This window comes from Tupaia chinensis, unplaced genomic scaffold (assembly GCF_000334495.1).
Source record: "Tupaia chinensis unplaced genomic scaffold, TupChi_1.0 Scaffold142100_1, whole genome shotgun sequence".
NCBI classification, from domain to species: Eukaryota; Metazoa; Chordata; class Mammalia; order Scandentia; family Tupaiidae; genus Tupaia; species Tupaia belangeri.
This window is the reverse complement of record NW_006201951.1, coordinates 1,318,848-1,328,530: the sequence shown is the minus strand read 5'-3', so window position 1 is coordinate 1,328,530 and position 9,683 is coordinate 1,318,848.

Here is a 9,683-nt window from a genome sequence, read left to right as displayed (position 1 = left end):
CGGGGCCCGCGCGACCCCAGGCGGCTGTGCCCGAGCGGCGGCTCCGGAGCGCTGGGCGCTCTGCCGCAGGAACGCCGTCGCTGGTGCGTGTGACCCTGTCCCGGACCGAGTGTGACCGGGAAGCTTTCTAAGAGCAACTGCCTTTGTTCGGGTGAAGCCAGTGGTGGTGGTAGCTGGGGCCGACGCCGAGCGCCCTGGCGAGCAGGGCTGGTCCGGGAACCCGGAGCCGCCGGCCCAGCCCAGCGTGGCCTCCCGGGCAGGGCCGGGCCCAGGGCAGGGCGACTCGTTCTAAGCTGGCTTTGTTCTCGGTGGCAGCAGGCTTTCCCGCGTGGTCCCCAGCGCAGCTCTGGTCACTGGCTTCGCCGTGTGTGTGTTTCCACGCTGGGCTGTGGCCCGGAGAGACCCGGCCACCAGCGACTCCCGGGTTCCGGAGCCTGGCACTGCGGGAGCTGGGCGAGTGGACCTGCCCGGGCACCTGGGCCTCCGCCCCCACCCGCCTCCCCATGCGGCGCCTTTGGCCCCTCTGCACCTGGCACCGTCCGCACTGTCCGCCCGCACCTTCCCCGGCCTCCTCTGAGGGCTCCCAGGCTTTTCCCTGCGTCCAGACTCCCCCGCTGTTTTCTCCACCACTGTGTAGTGTTTCACCAAGGTCGTCCACCGGCGGCCCTTCCCGTGGGCCTGCCGTTTGTGCTCTTGCGGGGACGCCTCGGGCACTTGTCCTGGAGCGGGTGTATGGAGCCTCACCGCGGTGTGGCTTCTGCATCCCTCGCACGGACACGGGTAGGTCTGCCGGTGGGCATAGCACACGCCCCAGTGCCACAGAAGGCGTGCTCTAACTTGCTTCCCAGTGTCAGGGCCGTCAGGCTTGGTCCTCTGCGTGTGGCCTGGGCCGGGTTGCTCAGCTGTCTGAGAGTCACTCAGGTCCTTGGTGCTGCCGCCAGGCACCGAGTTCACTCCCGGTCCAGGTTGCTCGATCACACTCGACCCATCAGACAGTACCCACAGTCTGAGACCAGGCTGGCCTTTACAGTTCAGGGCTTCGTTTTTTCATTTTACAGCCCTGCAAGAGGGGCGGGGGAGAGGCCCTCTGCAGAGCCTGGTCGCGGGCAGTCCTCTCCTCCCCTCTCCATTCTCTCAGGCGTGGTTTTCAAGCCCCCGGGTCTGGGACTTGAACCCTGGTGCCCTCATGGAATCTGGCTTCCTGTGTGCTGCATGCAGCGCCGAACCAGGGACAGCCCGAGCTGGACTGAGCGGGAGCAGGAGGTGGTGGATCATGTCCTGTGGCCGAGGCTGGGTTGCACACAGAGGTGGTGGTGGCGACAGCCCTGCAGGACGCCCACCACACTGCAGCAGGTGCAGCCCCACTGCCGCGAGGGACTTTCCAGCCTCTCCCCTCAGCAGGGAGGGGAGGTAGAGTTTTTTAAAACTCAGCATCTCAGGGACCAGCAGGTGGCATAATGCTCTGTCGCTGGACCCCCACGTAGTCGACCGCAATTCGTGTCCCGGACCTGGAGGCTTAAACTCACGCCAGGGGTGTATACGTGCGTGCCCAAGATCCCGAGAGAAGAATGGAGGAGAAGGGATTGTGGTGTGGCCATCCCCCTGGGGGGTGATTTCTTGCTTTCTGTCTCTCTTTCTGGCGAGCCTGCCCTATAGCAAAAACCTCTCTTTAAAAAGAATTTTAAAAAAAATCGGCCTCTCTTTTTAAACTTACCAGTCCTGGAGATGCCGCTTCAGGTGACTCAAGGCCTGGCTTCAACTTGGCTGACTTCCTTTGTGTGGCTGTGGGGTCGTGGCAGGTGTGACGTTTGGCTGGTGCCTTTGGGGACAGGTGGGAGGGTGTGGACAATGGCGGAGACTCTCTCCCGCCCTAAAGCCCTCATCCAAGCTTTGTCTCGTCAGGACACCTTCACTACCCCTGTAGCCCTGCTAGTCCGCCTGGTGGGACCATGGGACATGCTTGTCACCCAGGTGTCCAGGGCACCACAAGAAGCCAATCCTGTCCCTGTAGTCTGGGCGTGCCGAGGCGCTCCTTGTTTGTGTTGGCTGCTTGGGACCGCGGTGCCCCTGGGGCCCGGCCTGCTGTGCTCCAGGAGCATGCCCTGGCTCAGCCAGCGTGTGGCGGTGCAGATGTCGCCTCTACCTCCTGCGTCTCACACCTCAGCCGAGGGCCGCGGGCTGCCTGTGCTTGCCATTCTGTTTTCTTACCTTTTCGGTCACATTAGGGTAAATGCTTGCATGTGAAAGGGTGTTGGGGCACCTCCACAGGCCTCGGCCGTGTCTCCCAGCCCGCCAGCCCCTGGGTCTCAGGCACGTGCACACGCACCCAGTGCACTCTCAGGTGAACGGGCGGGGATTTGAACCGTGGATGGGTGACTTCCAGCTCCTCAGTCTGGCACACTACCGACCGTACTGCAGAAGCTGACCGGGCTTTTGTTTTTAGATTCCTCCCTCCCTCTTTTGGTAACTTGTTTCATTGGCAATGCTCTGATTGTCTTTTTAGAGAAAATATGTTGGACTTGTTGAAGTCAGTCATTTAAAGGTGCCGTCTGTAAGGAGCAGGACCTGCGTAGCCACAAGATTTTGTGGTATGTTTGGATAAAATTTGCAGTTTGTCAAAAGTTTAAAGAAGTGAGACCAGCAGTAGGCGCGATGGCTGTGTCACTGGACTCCCACTTAGTCCACCACAATTCAAATCCCAGGCCCGGTGGCTTAAACTCATGCCGGGCGCGTGTGTGTTTGTGCCCAAGATCCCGAGAGGAGAACGGAGGAGAAGGGATTGCGGTGTGGCCATCCCCCGGGGGGGTGATTTCTCGCTTTCTGTCTCTCTGTCTCTCTGCCTCTCTCTGTCTGCCTGCCTGCTGAGTGCATGCGCCCTATAGCAAAAACGTCTCAAAAAAAAAGTTTAAAAGAGTAACTGAAAGTACCTTCTATTTTTACTTTCTTTTTTTAGTTTTGCTGGAGGGCATGTGCTCTCTCCAGAGGGAGACAGAGACTGGAAGTGAGAGACCACCCTCTTGAAGAGACATCCACGCCACAGTCCATCCTTCTCCCTTCTCTCCTTGGGACTTGGGGCACGCGTGCACATGTGTCTGGCATGACTTTCAAGCCACCGGGTCTAGGACTAGTACTGCTTAGTGAGCCACCTGGGATGCAGCTGCCTTAACCTCTGCGCCACCTGCTGGCTTCTGTTCAATTTTTTAAAAAGTTTATTTATATATTTACTTGTCTTTAGGATTATTATCATTATTATTATTATTTTAATTTGCTGTAGGTCACACGAGCTTTCCATAGAGAAAATGAGAAAGCAAACTACCAAGTATGGGACTTGAACTGTGGTTGGCCCTGTGGGAGTCCAGTGCCTTTAACCAGCATGCCACCTGCTGGCCCCGAAAGTTTATTTTTCCCAGGAGCGAGAGAGAGTGCCCTACAAGGTCCGGACACCACGAACCACCCCCAGCTACCACCAGCCTGGGTCACGTGTATCCGCTGCACACAGGGAGGTCTGGACGTGAACCCAGAACCTTCCCATTGGAGTGGCCTCACAGACCGTTGTGAGATGCGCCACTGCCCAGCCCCTGAAGTTCGTTTCTTGAGAGTAAGACGCACTTGCACCACGGACTCCCCCGTGCGCCCTGTCACCTGCAGTCCTCCCACAGCCTCCAGCCGGCCAGGCTGCAGGAGTGCCCATGAGCACACCCGCTGGGACCCGAACCTCAGGCCTTCCATGGCTCCAGTGTGGCGCAGCCGTGCCTTGCACCTGCAGCACTGTGGAGGGGCCGCAGCCCCACTGATTGGGAGTGGTGGAGCTGGGCTGTGAGTCTCGGGTTTCCGCTCTAGTCCCCCGGGTGTCAGTGTGTGCCCTTGGGGACATGGGGTGCCCCAGCCAGGGCCTCAGCGCGGCGTGAAGCAGCTGCCTGTGCTTTCTCTGGGGGAACAGGAGGCACTCTCTGTGGGGTGCTGCTGTGCAGCTCAGGGGCCTTGCCCTCCTTTGCCTGTGGAGCTGAGCTGCCCTGGATGTTGGGGCTCGGGCTGGGAGCTCAGGCTTGCCTCTTCCGGCCCCCTCACAATGGAGAGGCCCTGGCGCCAGTCTCGCTGCTGGGAGGACCGCCACATCCCTCCTCGCCCTCTCGCAGAGCCGTTGGAGGACCGACGGGGAGCTGTGCTGTGGGGTAGGAGCTCAGTGCGAGGACATCGTGACCTTTGAGCCTGGGTCTCCATCCTGCTCGATGGGTGCCCACAGCGGAGCCCTCAAGCACATGGCAGGGAGGCAGGGATGGGTTGCACCCGCACTGGAGGGAGGCTGGTGTGGTGCCCCTCCTCCCTGGGTCGGCAGGAGGTAGCAGCCCCATCAGAGAGCAGGGGCTTTGTCAGGGATGGCTTTGTTTAGATTAGAGCTTAAGGTCTCTTGTTCCTGGCAGGGGGTCTGGGCCCCTCTGAGGTGGGAGGTCTCAGCAACTTCAGATGCTTCCTGAGCACCTGTGCTGTGGTCCTAGGAGCCTGCGGTTGTGGGCTGGTCTTGACAGCATGACCATCCCTCTGCACAGGTGCTCTGAGAGGCACCTGTTGTCTAGGGACACGTGTGTCCCTGAGATGGCCCGGTTTGATGCTGCGTCTGCAGTGTAGAGTGCGCGATGCTTTCTGAATTGATCAGTGTTGGATCTTTGCCACAGGTAGGTGGAGAACACGTTTTGTGATTCTGGTGCTACACAGGGACGTGCTCACGTTTCTAAGAGAATCTGTGTGTGTTCACATGCCCAGGCTGCTGCCACCAGGTACATACTAACCGAAGGACATAAACCCGCCCATGTTCACACGGCTCTAAGCCTTCAGCTCTGAGGACCTCCGGGGTTGCCCAGGCGCTCTCTGAGGGCCCTCGCTGTTTCTGGGCACTCCTGTCTCTCCTGCTAGCAGTTGTGTTCGTTTTGTGTGTGTGTGTGTGTGTGGTCATATCAACATTGTGCCGGTGCACTTCTTTTTTAAGGTTTTTTTTTTGCCTTAGGGTGTGTGCACTTGCTGGACAGAGGGAAACAGAGACAGTGAGCTGGGAAGTAAGAAATCACCCCCCCGGGGGGGGGGATGGCCACGCCACAATCCCTTCTCCTTTCTCCTCCCGGGATCATGGACACGCACACACTTGTTCCTGGTGAGTTTCAAGCCACCGGGTCTGGGACTCAGAACTGCGGTCTGCCGTGCGAGTCCAGGACGTAACCGCTCCGCCGTCCGTGGGCCCTGCCAGTGCTTGCTTTCATGCCACTGGTTTACACCTAATCCGTCAGTGGCCAGGATGGAGCCACTGCCGTCAGGCAGAGCAGCCGCATGGCCACCACTGCAGGACTTCGCTTTGCACCGTAGGAGATGCACGCCGGGGCTCATGACGCCGTCTCCCTCTCACTTAGGTTCTTACAGAGTACCGGTGACGAGAGCCGAGGAGGCGGGGGCTGAAAGTGACCCGGAGGGCTCAGAGCCACCCACGCGTGGACACCGGAGTGCCTGGCTGCGGAGGGCAGCCGTCGTGGGCGTGGGTGGCGCGTGGGGCCGGTGAGGTGGGGCATTCCCTGGAAGGGGGCAGGGTACGCAGCGGTCAGGCTGTTGAGTGGATTAACCCCCTGGAGGCCAGGATTTGTGGACTGAAATAGCAGGTGATTAGTGGGAGAGCTGGGGCCCGGGTTTGTGCCCCATGCCTGCGTCCGGGCTGCTCTGAGCGCGTGTACCTGGGAGGGCTGAGGAGACTGGCTGGCATTTGTGCAGAGCACGGGGCTGGAGGCCGGACTGCCAGGGGCGCGGTGTGCGGGTGGTCCGTGTAGGAATAAGGGGAGGTCGAGCAGAAGGCAGGAGACTGGTCGTCCACAGTGGCAGAGAAGGTGGCCGAGGGCGGGCTCAGGTCAGCCAGGACTGCGGTGGTGCCCTGGAGGGAGAGCACTGATGACCTGGAAGATGACCTTGGAGGTGTGTCCCTTCTGACCCCCCTCCCCAACCCACCTGGCCCCCCTGTCTTCCACTTGCCACTTAAACCCCCGATCCCTTCAGCTCAGCCCGTCAGAATTACTCACGTCCACTCAGCCGGGGTTCTGCTGTGGCCTGGCGTGCACTCGGGCTAGCCCTGGGCACGGCCGGTCTGCAGAGACCTCAGGGCCCAGGAGCCTGGGGCGTTCCTGAGAGGAGCGTGCAGACAGATGGAGGGAGAACGGTCCCTCAGCGAGCCTGGCGGTTCCACCGGGGGTGGTGCGGGTGTAGGTGGTATGCGCGGTAGAGGCAGGGACTGACAGGGCGGCCAGGACCCGCAGGGGGATGTAGGTGCAGGGGTGCTTGGCTCCAAGGGAGGGGCTGGTGGGCCGGAGAGGAAGGAATTGCGGTGGCTGCAGCGCTGGGAGGTGACATGCGCTCGGAGAGGGCCGAGGAGCGCGGTCCCCGTGCCTGGTTGACACCCGGGGTTGAAGGTTCTGAGGAATGAAGAGATGCGGAAATGGCCTTTCAGAGGCTTCTCTGCCAGGCCGATGCCCATCACCGAGTAGGATGTGTAAAGCCAGCGGGTGGCACAGTGCTTGCGGCGCTGCACTCCCACGTGGTCGACCGCAGTTTGAGTTCCAGACCTCGTGGCTTGAAATTCACGCAGGCACGTGTGTATGCGTGCCCAAGGAACATAGAGGAGAGTGGAGGAGAGCCTGCAGCGTGGCCGTTCCTCGGGGGTTCTCACTTCCCCTCTCTGTTTCTTTTTGTGCCCCCAGCAAGCACTTGTGCCTGAGAGCAGAGATCTTAGGGGAAGGAGAAGCGCAAACTGAAGACGGCCAGTGGGACTCACTCAGCGAGCACCGCCATGGCCGTGGCCACCAGGGGCTGGAGAGTGTGGCATCCCCTCCTGTGGCTCCCATGAACCCTTCCCAGGCCGCACTGACCTGCTTTCCATCCCTGCGGGGTAGACCCCTCTCTTCACAGCTGTGACCCCACACCTGGCTCCCGTCGGGCAGGTGGTGGTCGTGAGGTCGAGCCGTGCGTGGGGGTCGTCTTGCTCCGGCTAGTGTCTGCTGGGGCTCTCCCGGTTATGCCTGCATCACCCGCTGATGGCCTGGACTGGCTCCAGTGTGGCTGTTAGGAGTAAGCAGCTCGGAGCGTCCTTGGTGCAGGCAGGTGCTGTCTTCTGTCCTTTGTAGCCGGCCTGGGACTGTTGGTCGGCTCCAGCAGTGCCTGGGGGGCCCGGTCCTTATGTTGTGGCGAGCTCCCCTCTGCCCCACCGCCCATCAGGATTGCTGCTGCGCTCAAGCCTTCCCAGGCCTTGCGCGGTGCTGCAGGCCGGGCCGTGTAGGCGGGCCTCCACGTGCGTCTCGCTGATTCATATTGGCCATTCAATATCTTTTCCTAATAAGTATTTAAACAATTTTTTGCCAATTAAAAAACTAAACTTTGGGCCAGCAGGTGGGGTGGTGGTGAACGGTCCGGGACCCCGGTGGCTTGAAAATCACAGCAGATAGATAGCTGGATCACGACAGGTAAGCAGGTCGATAGATCACAGCACATAGACACGTGCATAAACGTTTGGGAAACCTAAACTTTTATTTTGAGATCACTGCATATTAATATGGGCCAGCAGGTGGCATAGAGGTTAAGGTGGCTGGAACCCACATGGCCAACTCAGTTCAAGTCCCAGCCCAGGCTGCTTGAAAAACATGCTGGGCACGTGTATGTGTGTCCAGAATCCCAAGAGGAGAAAGGAAGGGAAGGGATTGCATGACTCTCCCCTGGGGGTGGTTTCTCTTTCTCGTTTTCCAGCAAGCTCATGCTCCCTATAGCGAGGGGATAAAAAACGGTCTATTAATGTGCACTGTAAGAAACGCTGCAGAGAGCCAGCAGGTAGCACAACAGCCACGGCACTGGACTCCCACATGGCCTACCGTGGTTCGAGTCCCAGACCTGGTGGCTTGAAACTCACACCTGGCGCATGTGCGTACATGCCCATAATTCCAGGAAGAGAAGGGACTGTGGCATGGCTATCCCCCCCAGGTGGTGATTTCTCACTCTCCCTCTCCCTCTCCCTGGCTAGCCACACGGTCAACCTTGTGGGATCTGGCCACTATAACCACCATGCCACCTTCTGACCCTCCTTTAAACCTCTTTGCGAAGGCTCTAATCCCATCCATGAGGGCAGAGCCACCCGCAGTCCTCACCTTGGTCCCAGCATATTGGGAGCTAGGGCTCAGCGTGACTTCCTGAGGTACACAGACAGCAGCACTGAACGATTAGAGGGGTAGGTCCCCGGGTCAGTCCGTGTCCTACTGGTTCAGTGGCCAGAGCCCACATGGCCAGCTGGGCAGTTTGAATCCTGGCCTCAGCAGCTTGAAAACACACCGGGCACGTGCCTCCTCCCACCCTGCAGAGGCCCCTGTGGCTTGTCTCTTGCATGTGTTCTTTTTTTGAGAGAGATTTTTGCTATAGGATGGATGCGCTTGCCAGAGAGACAGAAAGTGAGACGTCACCGCCGGGGCGGTGACTCACTCTCTCGTCCATTCTCCTGTCAAAATTTCGGGGTCGCACACACACGCGCCCTGTGTGAGTTGTTTGTTTTCATCTTTATTTATTTATTTATTATTATTATTATTACTATTATTATTTTTGCTATAGGGCACAACAGAGAGACAAAAAGCAAGAAATCACCCCCCCCCCAGGAGATGGCCACACTGCGATCCCTTCTTCCCCATTCTCCTCTCGGGATCTTGGGCACGCATGCACACGCACCTAGCATGAGTTTAAGCCACTGGGTCTGGGACTCGAATAGCGGTCGACTACATGGGAGTCCAGCGACATAGCCATTACGCCAACTGCTGGTCCTGGCCTGATGTGAGTTTTAAGCTGCTGGGTCTAGGACTTGAACTACAGTTGACTATGTGGGAGTCTAGCAACTTCACCCTTAGGCCGTCTGCTGGTCCTGAGCTCACTCGTAGAGGGAATCTTCTGGAGAGCGCACGAGGGATAGGCACTCTCGTGGGGTCTCTCTGTGCCTCAGCCCGCCGGTGCTCTGAGGCAGGGCTGGTGTGGAGAGCAGCACCCTGGCTATGCCATGGCAGCCCCAGTGAGCTTTTCCTGGCTTTGTGGTCGTGCGTCGTGACCACGGCTGGGGACCAGTCTGTGCCATCTCATCCTGACCAGCGTCCCCTGGGCTCGCTCCACGGCCTTCTCTTGGGAGTTTGTCAGTCTGCGATGCACTCGGTGTGTGTCTGTCCAACCTGCCGTCACCGCCATGCCTCTCCCAGCTGGCTTCCGCGGTCACAGGGCGGGAAGGCCACACTCGCCTTCCTTCCAAGAGCAGTTTCTGCCCACCGCTCCTCCGGGGCCTCCGTGACTCTGTGGCCCTCACGGTGCCTGCCACCCCTGCTCCACGTCGCCGCCCCCCCTCCAGCCCTGCACTTCGTAGCCCTGTGACCTGCCCGCTGCCCTGTCCCTTCCCTGTGCTGTCCAGCTCCTTCTCTGCTATGTTTCCAGTCTGTAAGGTTCGTGACTCTTCTTCATAGCTTTCATTTTCTGATGAACTTCGTGGCTGTCTTTTCTCCTTCCTTTGAAGTCTGTGGCCGACACCTCCGACTGTGGGATCCTGGGGTCTCCTTCTTCATCTTGGGTTCTGCAGCTTGACCACAAAGAGCTCGTGGTGTGGCTTTCTCGGCCGGCTCCCCCCGCCCTTGCGCCCGCGTCCC